The 14,221-nt window shown below is 43.6% G+C and overlaps 1 protein-coding gene across 3 annotated transcripts in view; it reads right to left on the bottom strand.

The window, feature by feature from the left end:
• The window catches only part of Enox1 (ecto-NOX disulfide-thiol exchanger 1), a 560,948-nt gene that overhangs the window by 527,533 nt on the left and 19,194 nt on the right, over positions 1 to 14,221 (bottom strand). The window contains exon 1 of one of the 3 annotated variants that reach the window (XM_060391473.1): positions 5,426 to 5,444. The exons of the other annotated variants lie outside the window; for them this stretch is intronic. The gene's annotated coding sequence lies outside the window, so the exon portion shown is untranslated. Of the gene's footprint in view, positions 1 to 5,425; positions 5,445 to 14,221 lie in introns of those variants that run through there. 3 annotated transcript variants of the gene reach the window in all.

Below are 14,221 nucleotides of genomic sequence, written 5' to 3'. Positions count from 1 at the left end.
AAAAGAGTATACTTTCTTCTAATCATCCCACAGAACCTTCTCCAAAACGGACCATATAGTTGGACACAAAGCAAGTCTCAACAGATACAAGAAGATTGAAATAATCCCCTGTATTCTATCTGACCACTATGGACTAAAGCTGGACCTCAACAACAATGGAAATAGCAAAAAGCCTACATGCACATGGAAACTGAACAACTTGCTACTCAATGACAGCTAGGTTAAGGAAGAAATAAAGAAAGAAATTAAAGACTTCCTAGAATTCAAAGAAAATGAAGGTACAACATACCCAAATTTATGGGACACAATGAAAGCAGTGCTCAGAGGAAAATTCGTAGCACTAAGTGTCTTCAAGAAGAAATTTGTAACATCTCATACAATCAACTTAATGGCCCAACTGAAAGCCCTAGGAAAAAAAGCAAATACACCCAAGAGGAGCAGATGGCTGGAAATAATCAAACTCAGGGCTAAAATCAATCAATTAAAGACAAATAAAACAATTCAAAGAATCAATGAAACCAAGAGCTGGTTCTTTGAGAAAATCAACAAGATATACAAACCTTAGCTGACCTAACTAAGAGGCAAAGAGAAACTATTCAAATAAGCAAAATCAAAATCGAAAAGGAAGACATAACGACAGACACTTAGAAAATTCAAAGAATCATTAGGTCTTACTTCAAAAGCCTATACAGCACAAAATTTGAAAAGTTAAATGGAATGGACAATTTTTTTTGGATAGATTCCATTTACCAAAGTTAAACCAAAATCAGGTAAATAGATTAAATAGTCCTATATCCCCCAAGGAAATAGAAGCAGTAATCAAAAGTCTCCCATCCAAAATAAGCCCAAGGCCTGATGGTTTCAGTGCAGAATTCTACCAGACCTTCAAAGAAAGCTAATACCAATACTCTTCAAACTATTCCACAAAGTATAAACAGAAGGAACATTACCAAATTCATTCTATGAGGCCACAGTAACCTTGATACCTAAACCACACAAAGACCCAATTAAAAAAAGAGAACTTCAGACTATCTCTCTTATGAACAATAATGCAAAATACTCGCAAACCGAATCCAAAAACACATAAAAAATATCATCCACCATGACCAAGTAGGCTTCATCCCAGGCATCCAGGGGTAGCTCAATATGTGGAAATTCATCAATGAAATCAACCACATAAACAAACATAAGGGAAAAAAACCCACACATAATCATCTCCTTAGATGCCGTAAAAGCATTTGACAAATTCCAACACCCACTCATGTTTAAAGTATTGGAGAGAGATCAGGGATACAAGGCATATACTTAAACATAGTAAAAGTAATATACAGTAAGCCTATTGCCAACATCAAACTAAACAGAGAGAAACTTAAATCAATCCCACTGAAATCAGGGACAAGGCAAGGCTGACCACTTTCTCCATATCTCTTCAACATAGCACTTTGAAGTCCTAACAAGAACAATAAGACAACCAAAGGAGATGAAGGGAATACAAATTGGAAAGGAAGAAGTCAAAGTATCATTATTCGCAGATGATATGATGGTATACATGAGTAACCCCCAAAATTCTACCAGAGTACTCTTTCAGCTGATAAACGCCTTCAGCAAAGTGGCTGGATACAAAATTAACTCAAAAACCTCAGTAGCCCTCCTTTATACAAAAGGCAAAAGGGCTGAGAAAGAAATTAAGGAAACAACACCTTTTACAATAACCACAAATAACATAAAGTACGTTGGTGTGACCACAACAAAGCAAGTGAAAGAACTGTATGAAAAAAAAAAATTTCAAGTCTCTGAAGAAAGAAATTGAAGAAGATGGAAAGATCTCCCATGCTCATGGATGGGAAGGATTAACATAGTGAAAATGGCCATCCTACCAAAAACAATCTACAGGTTCAATGCAATTCCCATCAAATTACCAACACCATTCTTTACAAAATGTGAAAGAGCAATTCTCGATATCATATGGAAAAACAAGAAACCCAGAATTGCTAAAACAATCCTGCACAACAGCAGATCTTCTGGGGGTATCTCCATACTTGATCTCAAGCTATACTATACAATACTATACAATACTGCAACAGTAATAAAAACTGCCTAATACTGGCAGAGAAACAGGCTGGAGGATCAATGGAATTGAATAGAAGATGCAGAAACAAACTCACACACCTACGAATACTTGATTTTTGACAAAGAAGCCAAAACAATACAATGGAAAAAAAGAGAGCGTCTTCAACAAATGGTGCTGGTCTAACTGGATGTCTAAATGTAAAAAAAATGCAAATTGATCCATATTTGTCACCCTGCACAAAACTAAAGTCCAAGTGAATTAAAGACCTCAACATAAAACCAGACACACTAAACCTGTTAGAAGAAAAAATGGGGAAGATCCTGGAACTCATTGGTGTAGGAGACAATTTCCTGAACAGAACACCAACAATACATGCTCTAAGATCAACAATTAAATGGGACCTCATGAAACTAAAAATCTTCTGTAAAGCAAAGAACTCTGTCATAAGAATAAAACAACAGCCTATAGGTTGGGAAAGGATCCTCACCAAACCTTTATCTGGCAGAGAAATAATATCCAGAATATATAAAGAACTTAAGAAGTTAAACACCAACAAACCAAGTAATATAATAAAAAATGGGGTACAGAGCTAAACAGAGAATTCTCAATAGAGGAATATCAAAATGCAGAGAAACACTAAGAAATGTCCAATATCCTTAGTCATCAGGGAGTTGCAAATCAAAACAACCCTGAGATTTTTACCTTATACCCATCTGAAGATCAAAAACTCAAGTGACAACACATGCTGGAAAGGATATGGAGAAAGGGGAACCCTTCTCCATTGCTGGTGGGAATGTAAACTTGTACAACAACATTTGGAAATCAATCTGGTGCTTTCTCAGAAAACTAAAAATAGTCCTACCTCAAGATACAGTTACACCACTCTTAGGCATTTATCTGAAATATGCTTAGCTATACAACAAGGACATTTGCTCAACCATGTTCATAGCAGTTCTATTCGTAATAGCCAGAAGCTGGAAACAACCTAGATGTCCCTCAACAGAGGAATGAATATAGAAATTGTGGTACATTTACACAATGGAATACTACTCAGCTATTAAAAGCAAGTAAATTATGGAATTTGCAGGCAAATGGTGGGAACTAGTAAAGATCAACTTGAGTGAGGTAACCCAGAAGCAAAAAGTCACACATGGTATATACTCACTCATAAGTGGATATTAAACATATAATATAGGATCTGCATACTAAAATCTACACTCCTAAAGAAGCTAAACAACAAGGAAGACCCTAGGGAAAATGCTCCATCTTCATTCAGAAGGATAAACATGATAGACATTGGAAGCAGAAGACAGGGACCAGGACTGGAGCTAACCACAGATGGCCTCTGAAAGACTCCACTGATCGAGGTATCGAGGTAGAGACTGAGACTCATAGACAAACTTTGTGCGGAATGCATGGAATTTTATGAAAGAAGGGGGAGATAGAAAGACCTGTAGGGAACAAGAGCTCCAAAAGGAGACCAACAGAGCCAAAAATACTGGGCCCTGGGGGGCCTGCAGAGACTGATACCCCAACCAAGGACCGTGCATGGACAGGACCTAAACCCCCTGCTCAGTTATAACCCATAGATTCAGTCTCCAAGTGGGTACCCTAGAAAGATGAGCGGATATTGTCTCTGGCATGAACTCAGTGGCTGGGTCTCTGATCATCTTCCCCTGCAGAGACAGCCTTACCAAGCCACAGAGGAGGACAATGCAGCCAGTCCTGATGAGACCTGATAAGCTAGGGTCAGATGGAGGGGAGGAGGACCTCCCCTATTAGTGCACTTAGGGGAGAGGCATGGGGGGGGAGAAGGAGGGAGAGTAGTACTGGGAGGAAACGGAAACGAGGGAGGGGGCCACAGCCAGGATACAAAGTGAATACGTTGTAATAAATAATAATAATTAACAAAATAGAAAAATAGTTATTCATAATTGCTTTCTAAGTCACCAAGCAAGTAAAACAGTGGTAAGATATGGATTTCGCTGAGGTGTGATCAAGATGATAGAAAGAATGAGATTTCCAACAGAATCCATAAGACAATTATGGTATGCATCTAAACTACCTGCATCCCACATATGATTTATTGCAGAAATGTGCAGAATTAAACAAGCAAATGAAGGCATCCCTGACTGATTATATACCCACATCGAGGACACTGTCACTCAGCCCAGACCACAGGCCAAGCTGCAAGAAGCCCACAGATGTGCTTGGTCTATAGACTTGGGGCGAAGAACCTAAAGAGCCAAGGTCATGTGTTTCCTGGTAAGAGAGTAATATGTAAGTAAGAGACATCCAGAAACACACTCACGGTTTGGAAGATTCCACACTCCACTTGACACTTTGATGTACATGGTGCCTCCTACCAGACAACAAGGCGGGTGCCATATTACTTTTATCCCCTATGGCTGGTGCTAAGCAAGAACTTGTTCAATTTAGGGATGACATCCAAGAGGCAGTTTAGATGGAGCTGGATAGGCAGAAACTAGTCTATGTTGTAAGTATAATGAAAAAGGAATCTTCCCTAATTATTCATGTCCCATTACAATTTAGGCAGAAGCCTTCATCAATGAACCAGCTAATGTTCGAGATGTTAGCATCTTTAATTCAAACACACACACACACACATGAACATGCACAAACACATCCACAACATGGGAACATACGCACACACAAACATGCACACACAGACACTTGCACACACACATGCAGGTACACACACACACACACGCACACACACCCCTTCTAACTTCCAGCTAAGTTGCTCAAGCTGGCCCCACACTTTCAGTCCTCTTGAGTTAGCCTCCCAAGTACCCAGGATAGCACCTGCACAACACTATCCCTACCTGTTAGTAGGATGAGTCTTTCGCTAAGAAATGTATTTCTAGGACTAATCTGTATTTGAAGAAAAAGACACAGAAGGGACTTGAGCTAGGTGTCTGATGTGCTGGACTCTTGGCAAAATGGCTCACGGGTCTGTTTCTGTCTTCCAGCATCTCACTTCACAGCTTCTTCCTGGGGTGGCAGAATAGATTTTTCCACCCCTTGAATCTGGATTGAACTTGTGACATAGTCTGAGAAACTGATTACGGAGTAAGTGAAGGAGTCAGATTTCAGTGAGGTCGGGTCGGCTTGTACTTTTATTCAGAGCCCTGACTGACAGCCAAGCCTGCCTGTTGGATGATTGGAGACATCAACCACCCTCAGGCCACCTGATGAGCGACCATCAGACATGGGAGTGAGGACACCATAGACCATGCAGCCCCGGGCAACCCTGTTGTGTGAGCGCTGGATTTTACCAGGAGCAGGGAAATGCCAGCCTTTAATCCAATCAGGATAAACATAGTTGCTTACCTATCGCAACGTGTACAATGAGCAGGTTTATGGTGAACTCCTGTGACGTGGAGACCTCCACTCAGAAGCTACCGTGTGATTCTTCCCTGCAAATGGACATCAAGAACATGCACAGAATTTGTCCCATCTGCTTCTGGTTTTGATTTCTACTTTTTGGCCGTTTTAGAAACTGACAACAACCCCTTCGGTTATCTGCTACCATGAGCAGGTAGCCTGACCTGGCTAAGGGCATCTTCTATAAACCTAGGGTGTGCCACCTTTGGTTGAAATTTTTATTTTACACTTCTGAAATACAAAGCCTTCTGAACTGTGGCCTACTCTACACTGTCTTGCACCACCGTAATAGACACATGATTATAATTTGCACTGTTCCCAGTATCCCTCGTAGTCGCTACCAATGTTAACACTACGCATCCATGCTGAGAAGGCTTTGAACCAACCTGACGTCTGCAGAGGAGCAGAGCTCTCTCTCTCTCTCTCTCTCTGATGCTCTGTAATGCCATCTGTCACATCCTCCAAACCGGCTCATGTTGCCCAGGGTGCACACCAGCATGTCTGCCCCAACATGAAATACCCCCAGCTCAGTGTGGCACTGTTGCCTTTAGGGACTATGCTCCCCGTGGGCACCTGTCCACACTTCCTGGTTCCGCTGTCATTTCCCTAGTCAGGCCTGGTCTCTCCGGCAATGTTGCTACCTTATGGTCCACAAGCTGGTACAGATACCAGTATTTTCAAGGGGAACCCAACCAACCGGCATTACGATACACAAGCTTAATGTTAGAGACCCTTTCTTTCTCTAAAACAAAGTTCAAGTGTGCAGGATTTGCGGAGAATATCCTCAGTGGAAAGGGGATATTGGGCTCTTTGGGGAGGGGGGGATTACAAATATCACGAAGCAGAGAAAACAAGAACCACCTGCCTGGCAGTGAGCCTTATGCCAATTATAATTATGACAATGAATACTTTTTAGGATAGAAAGAGCTCAGACACTTGTCCTACTGTGTCACTCACTTCCCCACATCCCTGAGGTAAAAGAAAAGAAGGGGACAATTATTAGTACCGAGACACCGAGCATCCAAATGCTGCAGGTCACGGAAGGGGCCAGGGGCTCTTCCTGCCCTCCACCCTAGCTTTCTCTCCGGAAAATAACACATGAGATCTCAGACACAAGTTGAGGCAAGGAAAGCCAGTTCCTCAGAAATCGGCTCACCAGAAAATCTTAAAGGTGTTTTCATTCTGAGGGAAACTTTCCTTATTCTGTACAGAAAATGTGTGGGACTTATTTAAAACCTCATAAAGGAAGGCTGCCCATCTGCTTCCATCACCAAATGGACTTTTCAGCCCCTTCGGACACCTTGAAATGGCTGGAAGTCAGCGTAATGAACTGATGCTTCTCACGCTGTGGTGAAAGCTGCACAGAAATCCCGGACAGCACACGTACCACACGCTTACACAGAAATGACACGGCCTGTTTCAAGGGCCCCTGCTGCACACTGCCTTTGGTCATCTCCCAAACCTGTTCCATCAACTGAACTGTTTCTAGATGGGCTAGGTTCTGCTAGGACCACCTTCCCCTAACTGCCAGTCAGCCTTACCCACAGCATTGTGAAGGGCTCCTGGGATATCCCGAATTTAAAGTGACCACAATGTTCTTGATTCTTTAAGCAAAGCCCCTATCACTTTCGATCCTCTGGGGGGCAAAAGACAACAAATTTTACAGGGAAGGGATTGAGAATGGCATTACAAGTTGTTAAAAAGAAAAGAAAAGGAAAAAAAAAAACCATGGAGGAATGAAATAATGAGAGAATATCCAGATGTGCATTTACAAAGCCCAGGCAGGAATTTCCACCCTTCTCCGGGTCAGACTGACAACTCTGACAGGGCTTCTGCATGCTCATCCTCCCTCTGTGTGTTTTTGTTTTTTTATGGCATATGCCTAATAAAGCTGGACTTCTTGGCACGAGTTGAAGGATAATACTTAATGTTCATGGGTGTGTTTGAGACGGATACAGCTGCCGGGCTATGTCATATTTGGCTGGCCACATCTCCATCAAGCGAGAAGCTTCCCAGTTAAAGCAGCCCTGGGACAATTTAAACTTGAATACCAAGTTCAGTTCTCTTTGGACAAGATAGCCTGCTCGGAGCTTTGGGACAAGGGCAACCTGAAGAAGGAGGCCCTTCCAGTTCCTCCCCATATGGTCAACACCTACGGTGGGTAGGACAGAGGAATATCGGGGAGGTGTGGGGGGGGGGACTAAAGCACACCCAGTCTCATTTTTCTGAGGTGTCTGGAAGGTGGGTAAAGGAAACAGCCCTTTAACAGATTTGAGTCTCTTTCCTTCCATTAACACACGGTTAATGGAAAGAAAGAAATCTTTCTTTGGGAAACCTTCTTGTGTGAAATCTGGAACTCAGCCAAGATTGCTCCTGTAAGTCTTTAAGGTGGGGACGCAAGGAAGCAGTGGACCGGTCTATGCGCACGACACAGAAAGAAAGGCGCGTGCGCAGCATGGCTCTCTGCCTCCCACAGATGTGAGCTGGCAGCGTGCACTGCCCAGATGGAAGGGAACCCTCACTCCAGTGGAGTCCTGCGGTCCTGAAGGGGCCCTGCTGGCAGCCGGCTGTGGGAACCACACGGAAGGTGCACTCTCTTTGCCATTTACTGTTCACAGCTGTAAATGCACACCCTGATAAGCAGCTTGTGAAATGCAACATGAAGTATTTATGGAATAATCATATTTTTGTTAATGCAATTAGGAAGATATCTAAGAAAGTCAATCAAGTCTCAATTATCCCCACTAATGGCCTTAATCAAGGCAGTAGATAGGCTTAAATGGCTAGGAATTTAGTTTCAAGATGGCTCATAAATTCACTGTTTATTGCTGATATATGCATATATATATATATGTATGTATATATACACTTTTCTTAAATTCGTGCAAAATTCATTTCAGGCCATTTGCTTTTTGATTTAAACCTGTTATTTCTCACCCTAGGATATTTAGATTTGACTGTTGAAGGGAGTCGCACAGGTGTCTAATGGGAAAGCTGGGCTTTCTCTTAGTCTATGTGCTATGCTACAGGGAATAATGTATAGTAGATAAGATTATATTCAGGAGCACTTACTTTCTCATAGTTCAATAGACTAAGGAGTCTAAGGACAAGGGGGCAGCATGGCCAGTGTCTGGTGAAGGCCTAGTTGCTGGTTCTTAGCTGTCACATTCTTGCTGGACCCTTACAAATGGCAGGGATGAGGATGCTCTATTGGACCTCTTTGAGGAGGGTACTAGCCTCACCTATGAAGGTTCTGTTCTTGCAACCTAATCACTTCCAAAGTTTCAATCAACCCCATCAAGGCATGATCACTATTTACACATGAAGTGGGAGGGAGACACAAATGCACAGTCGACGACAGATCCTAATCAAACCAGCTGACACTAGGAAGTGGAACTCAGGCGTCGATTTAAAAGGAGCCTGAGAAACAACAAGTTCCCTCGGTGTCTTCCCTCACTCTCCTGTCCTTCCTTCTGTCCTCAGATTTCTCCATGTCCCGCAGTAATTTTGGCAAACATCTGCCAGGAACGAGGAACTCCCTGTGACGTCTCAGCCCATTTGGTGCTCTGATTTAAACAGCATCTGACGCTCCATTGTCTTTACATGGCTGTTGATTGACATCTTCCCTAAGGAGGTGAGCCATCAGTAGCTACTATGACTTGAAGAACATGCCACTGAATATGTTGCTAAGCTAGAATAAAATCTTTTTTTTTTTTAGTCAATAATGCAATTGGAGTAATATAAGACTAGTAAAATGTGAATGCTGTCTAGGAGGATTTATGATTATTGTACAGACACAGAAGACTAACGGAGAATATGAATCCTAAGCACACAAGAGTATGTGTTGCTCTTAAAGAATTCCAAAGAAATGTCCATTGCTTTGCACAGTACTCCATGGTAGCACACCTTAAAGTTTACTCCCTTCAGCACCATTTATTGGAAACCTGCCTAGTGCAGCTCATTAGGCATGGTGTTTATTCTAACTTTGCCCAAATGAGGTCAGTGAGGATATAAACAGGGAATATAGGGTTCTCTTGTATGTATCATCTGGTATAGCTAAAGAAACAAATTCTCAAAGCCCACCTCACCCTAACCCTAGCAACAGCCTTGGAACAGCTATGAAAATATTTCGAACCGTAAAGCAGTTAAAGGGCTTGGGAGAGTTACAGAAATCCCTAAGCTATCCGAGAAAGCCCATACTGCTGTGACCAGAGGCTTACACTCCATAGTGAAGCCTCCTCACAAATTCTGCTGAGAAAGGAGCCCACTCCCAACAGCACGAGCAAGAGCCAGCCGGGGTAATTACAATGGCAATACTTGGTTCCAACATGAAAAGAGTTACACTTGATCTTCTTGTTAGCATGGGCTGTGCAGACAGCAGCATTTACTGTGAAATGTAAGGGCAGATAACAGCTGATTTGAAAGAGGATTGTGTAAACCCAGTTAAGGAGCAACCTTAGAAGATTATTTTCAATTACAGAGATAACATCATGCCTCTCAGTTTAAAAAAAAAAAATGGAGAGGTTTGTTCTTTACAGTGTACAAAACCCAACGAAAGCGCCTGCTTCTAAGTCACAGTCTCAGCTAACAGCTAGCATGCTATACCTCCCCTCCCCTGTCTTTAAGTTGTTTTCATGGATTTCTAGCACTTCCTCATCTCTGTGAACTGTCAGAAATAAGCGCAAAACACCACCACCTTCAAACTAATTACTAAAGTGTTTATATGTCCCAACACCAGATACGTAACGCCCATGAGACTTGAACATCAGGGCAGGGCATGCAGGAACCATGCATCTATTTGTGGACGGCTACAGCAACACTCGCTTTACCTGCCAAAACCCGCTCAGCTGAGTACACCCAGGCCTCGGCCCTCCTCACAGTGCCCGAACTAATCCGTAGAGATGCACAAAGGCTTACGCTGACCAAACTACAAGCTCATGCCTCTGGCTAAATGGGATAAGTGTGTCAGGAGAAATCCCTACATGTCACGTGCATCAATGCACCTATATAGAATGGTCTCAGGATATCGTGGGGGAGGTACTCAACGAAGAGCCTCCTATAAGGAGAATCATCAACAGGGGGTGCAGAAAATGCTGTGCCTTCCAGGTCTGAAATTTACATGTGTCACGGCCTTTCCAAATTTCACCTCTCTGGCCTTTCTATGGGTCCGCGGTGCCCTCTACTTCATGCTACTTTGCCCACATTGGCCCCTGTGTCTCAGGTTTTCTTTACCGGGAGAGCCCCTTTGGAGCCAGGCTTAACTTCTATGAATGGCAGCCCACTTTCCCTGTTCAGCATTAATCCCCTGCTCTTCTTTGAGCCCTTCCAACATTCTGCAACTGACAGCTTCCTACCGCTGTTCCCCACTGTGGTCCATTTCCTCTTGTTGCCTCCGTGCCCCCAGAGGACAGGGTCAGCTTTGTACAGTCTAATCTCCAACAACACGAGAAAGCACACTCAGTAAATATGTATGACAGAAAAAGTTGAATCAGCCGGGCGGGGGTGGTGCAGAGGCAGGCTGGTCCACAGAGTGAGCTGCAGAGCAGCTAGAGCTACAGAGAGTAATAAGCGTGACTCAAAGAGAGCATCACTGACCGAAGTGCCCTTTAAGACAGAGCTGCCCATTTCATTCATGATAATCAAATAATGAGACCGGACTCTTCACACTTTCCAGACCCTGTACAAATGCGCGTAATGACTATAACATCAACGGGGATGTTAAAAAGTTGTAACATAGACACAGTCTGCTGTCTTCACGTGCTCTGAAGGAGCTATTACCCCCTGCACATGTCACATATCTAAACTCAGTTTTAGTTTTGTTAGAAAGAGAAATTAAAAAGAGGAGGCACTTAGCACGAGGAGGCACTTCACCTTCTCAAGGGCGAACTGGTGCCAAAGCTAGTACTCTTTACAGATAAGATATTCATTAAAGCCACCTTCCACAGGCATCGCCACTGCTTAGCCATGTTTCTGCTTTGGACATGTGCCTACATGCAACTGGCACTGTGTGATGCATGGGGCTTCCTGTGACTTTCCACTCCTGTGTCACCACCTCAAAACATTCCCAGAGCAAAGCAGCACTGTCCTGGAAGAGCAGGCCCCGGCTGCAAGACGCAGCCCAGACTTCTTGGAAGAGCAAGGTCACAGAGGGATTTGCAGGCATACAACGGCAATGACCATGACCTCACAGTTCAGCTGTGGGCAAGGGAAGACCAACAGTAAAAATTTCTCTCCAAAGGCAGCTCTCCTTTCTTGACTGAGATTCTCTCATGACAAAGACAGAGAATGTTCTCTCATTTGGTCGAGACCGTAGTCATGGGCCCTGAAGAGTTCCACCCACTGGAATAAACGCATCGCTCTAGCCATCACCCAGCCCCTCAGGCCCCAGGGCAATAGGGCAATGTATGTGTCTTACACACCCATAAGATGAGTTTTAGTGCACTGACCTCTAAAATGCATACAGAAGAAGCAGTTGTGGGCTTGGAGCTCATGAGTATTTTCAGGCACCCACTAAAATTATGTTCCAGTCCCAACATTCCCATTTCTCGTTGGAGGAAAACAGACTTATTTTGTTTTTGTTTATGTGTGTATGTACGTGTTCATACAGATGTGAGCATAGGTGTATGCGGCGATGGGCATGTGGAGGCCGAGATAGATGTCTTCCTCAATTACTGTTCATATTTTTTTTTTGAGGCAGGGTCTTTCATTGGCCCTGGAGCTCAATGATTTGGCTAGGCTGGCTGGCCAATGAGCTCCAAGGATCCCTGTATAAATCCTTACATCCAGTGCTGAGGTGACAGACACATGATTCCAAGCCCAGCTTTTATATGGCTTCTCATGCTTGCGTAGTGGGTTCTTCACTGAGGAGCCCTCCCCCGAGGCCACAAATAGACTCATTTTCTGAGTGAGTAGACACAGACAAGGTCAGGCTGTGGCTAATCAAAACCCCTGCAGAAGCTGAATGAACCTCATCAATGGACGGGAGAATGGAAACTGAGTCCTCACCAACACAAACAAGAGGATATTTCAGTGACAAGTCATCATAAGTGTGTTGGGCTATCAGCCGTATTCAACTCCTAGCTCACCCGTAGAGATTCACGCTTTCATGATGCCAAAATGAATGCCTCTCTTGAAAAAAAAAAAAAAGTGCCCAATTGAAAATAACTCTCTAATCTGCATCCTTTCAACAGAACTGAAGTGTACTTCACCAGCACAGTGCCTGGGCATCTTGAATTAGCAGAGAACTATTTTTAACACATGAAGGATAAGATTTGAAATTAGTTTCACGGGGGAGTGAGAACCTTGGAGATTATTTACTTTGCCTTAATTACTCTGACTCACTATTAATTTAGCTTTCCTGGGGTACTAAATATTTCACGCTAGGATTTTGAGACTAAAGAGATGTGGGCACAAACTTGGAGCTTTGGGAGTCTGCGCCAGCATCTTTGATACTGAGATAAGGGTGCACCTATTGGACACCAAAGACCACCCAAGGATGCGCTGTGCATCTCAGGTTCTGTTGTGGTCCCCATGCTGTTTGGGATTAGAAGTGCTGCCCTGAAGTGTGCAGGAAGCTCAACCTTATTCTGCATGTACTTTGATGCTTTTTGTTCAAGACAATAGCATCATCATCAGAGTTCACAGCTATCTCCGGCAACTGCCAGGAAGAGACAAGCAGCAAGTTGCCTCAAGCTTAGGACGGAAAAGTGTAGAGTGTACATTAAAGGACAGCTTCTAAGGATCAGCGCCCTTGGAGTGATTGGCCCAGGGAGTGACTAAGGAGACACTAGAGCAAATGCTCTGTAATGGGTTCATTAGAGCGTCAGTGGGAAAGAATGCACTCAGCTTCCGCTGAAGCACTCAACGGTGAGCAGGGTCAGCCATAGACAGCTGGTTACTTGCCAAAGCTCGGCGCTCTCCCCCACGACTCGGGATCAGCTGTCCACTGGCCCACGCCACTGACACAGGCGGTGTGTGTGAGCAGCCAGCAGGAGCCTGTGGAGAGAGATGCGCTGGCTGCCAGATGCAATATGAGACTCCCTAGGACCACTCAATCTGCCAGGGCCCTCCAGCTCCACCTGGCATCCAGCAATTAGAGATGGAAGGGGCGAGGGAGCTGGGGCACGGCTCTCGGCCCATGCTGGCAAAGAACTCTTCCACATTCTAAATGTCAGAGGGCCTGCATGCGTTGTGAGACTCCGTGAAGCCATTATTCTCCTCCACCACCTCTGCAAAAGCCCAGCTTTCTCTTTTCCTCTGTACGTGCATTTGCCTCTTTTAATCTCATCTTCATGTATAAGTTGTCCTTTTCTTCTGTCTCCTTTTGATTGAGTTGTTTGATATATAAAGTCCATGTCATCCTAGCATACTTGATCCAATTAAAACAGCAGACAAGTTCAAAGACCTCTCAAACTCCACCATTTTCTACCTTGTAATGAAATTTTCTGGCACAGAGGTGAGTGTGCTCCCATGATAAACCTTTCTAGTTTGGCAATTATTATCATTTCTTTAGCATATTTATAGATTTATAACACATGTACGTGTGTCACATCACCTTATCTTCTCTGTTTGTATTCCTTGGCCTCTTCCCATTTGTTTCTTGCCTGTGAAAAGTCACAACTCACAGAGTCATTTCCTGCAGGCAAGCCCGTTCCCTTCGCTGCTATTGAACTGACTTCCTTGTTTCCTGTGTATGTCACATACTTCATTTGAGCCTTTTACACTAGCAAAGATTTTTAATAG

The sequence above is a fragment of the Meriones unguiculatus genome, chromosome 9 (assembly GCF_030254825.1).
Source record: "Meriones unguiculatus strain TT.TT164.6M chromosome 9, Bangor_MerUng_6.1, whole genome shotgun sequence".
In the NCBI taxonomy this organism is placed as follows: domain Eukaryota; kingdom Metazoa; phylum Chordata; class Mammalia; order Rodentia; family Muridae; genus Meriones; species Meriones unguiculatus.
The sequence above is the reverse complement of the archived record's forward strand: the minus strand, read 5'-3'. Positions and strand labels throughout refer to the sequence as shown.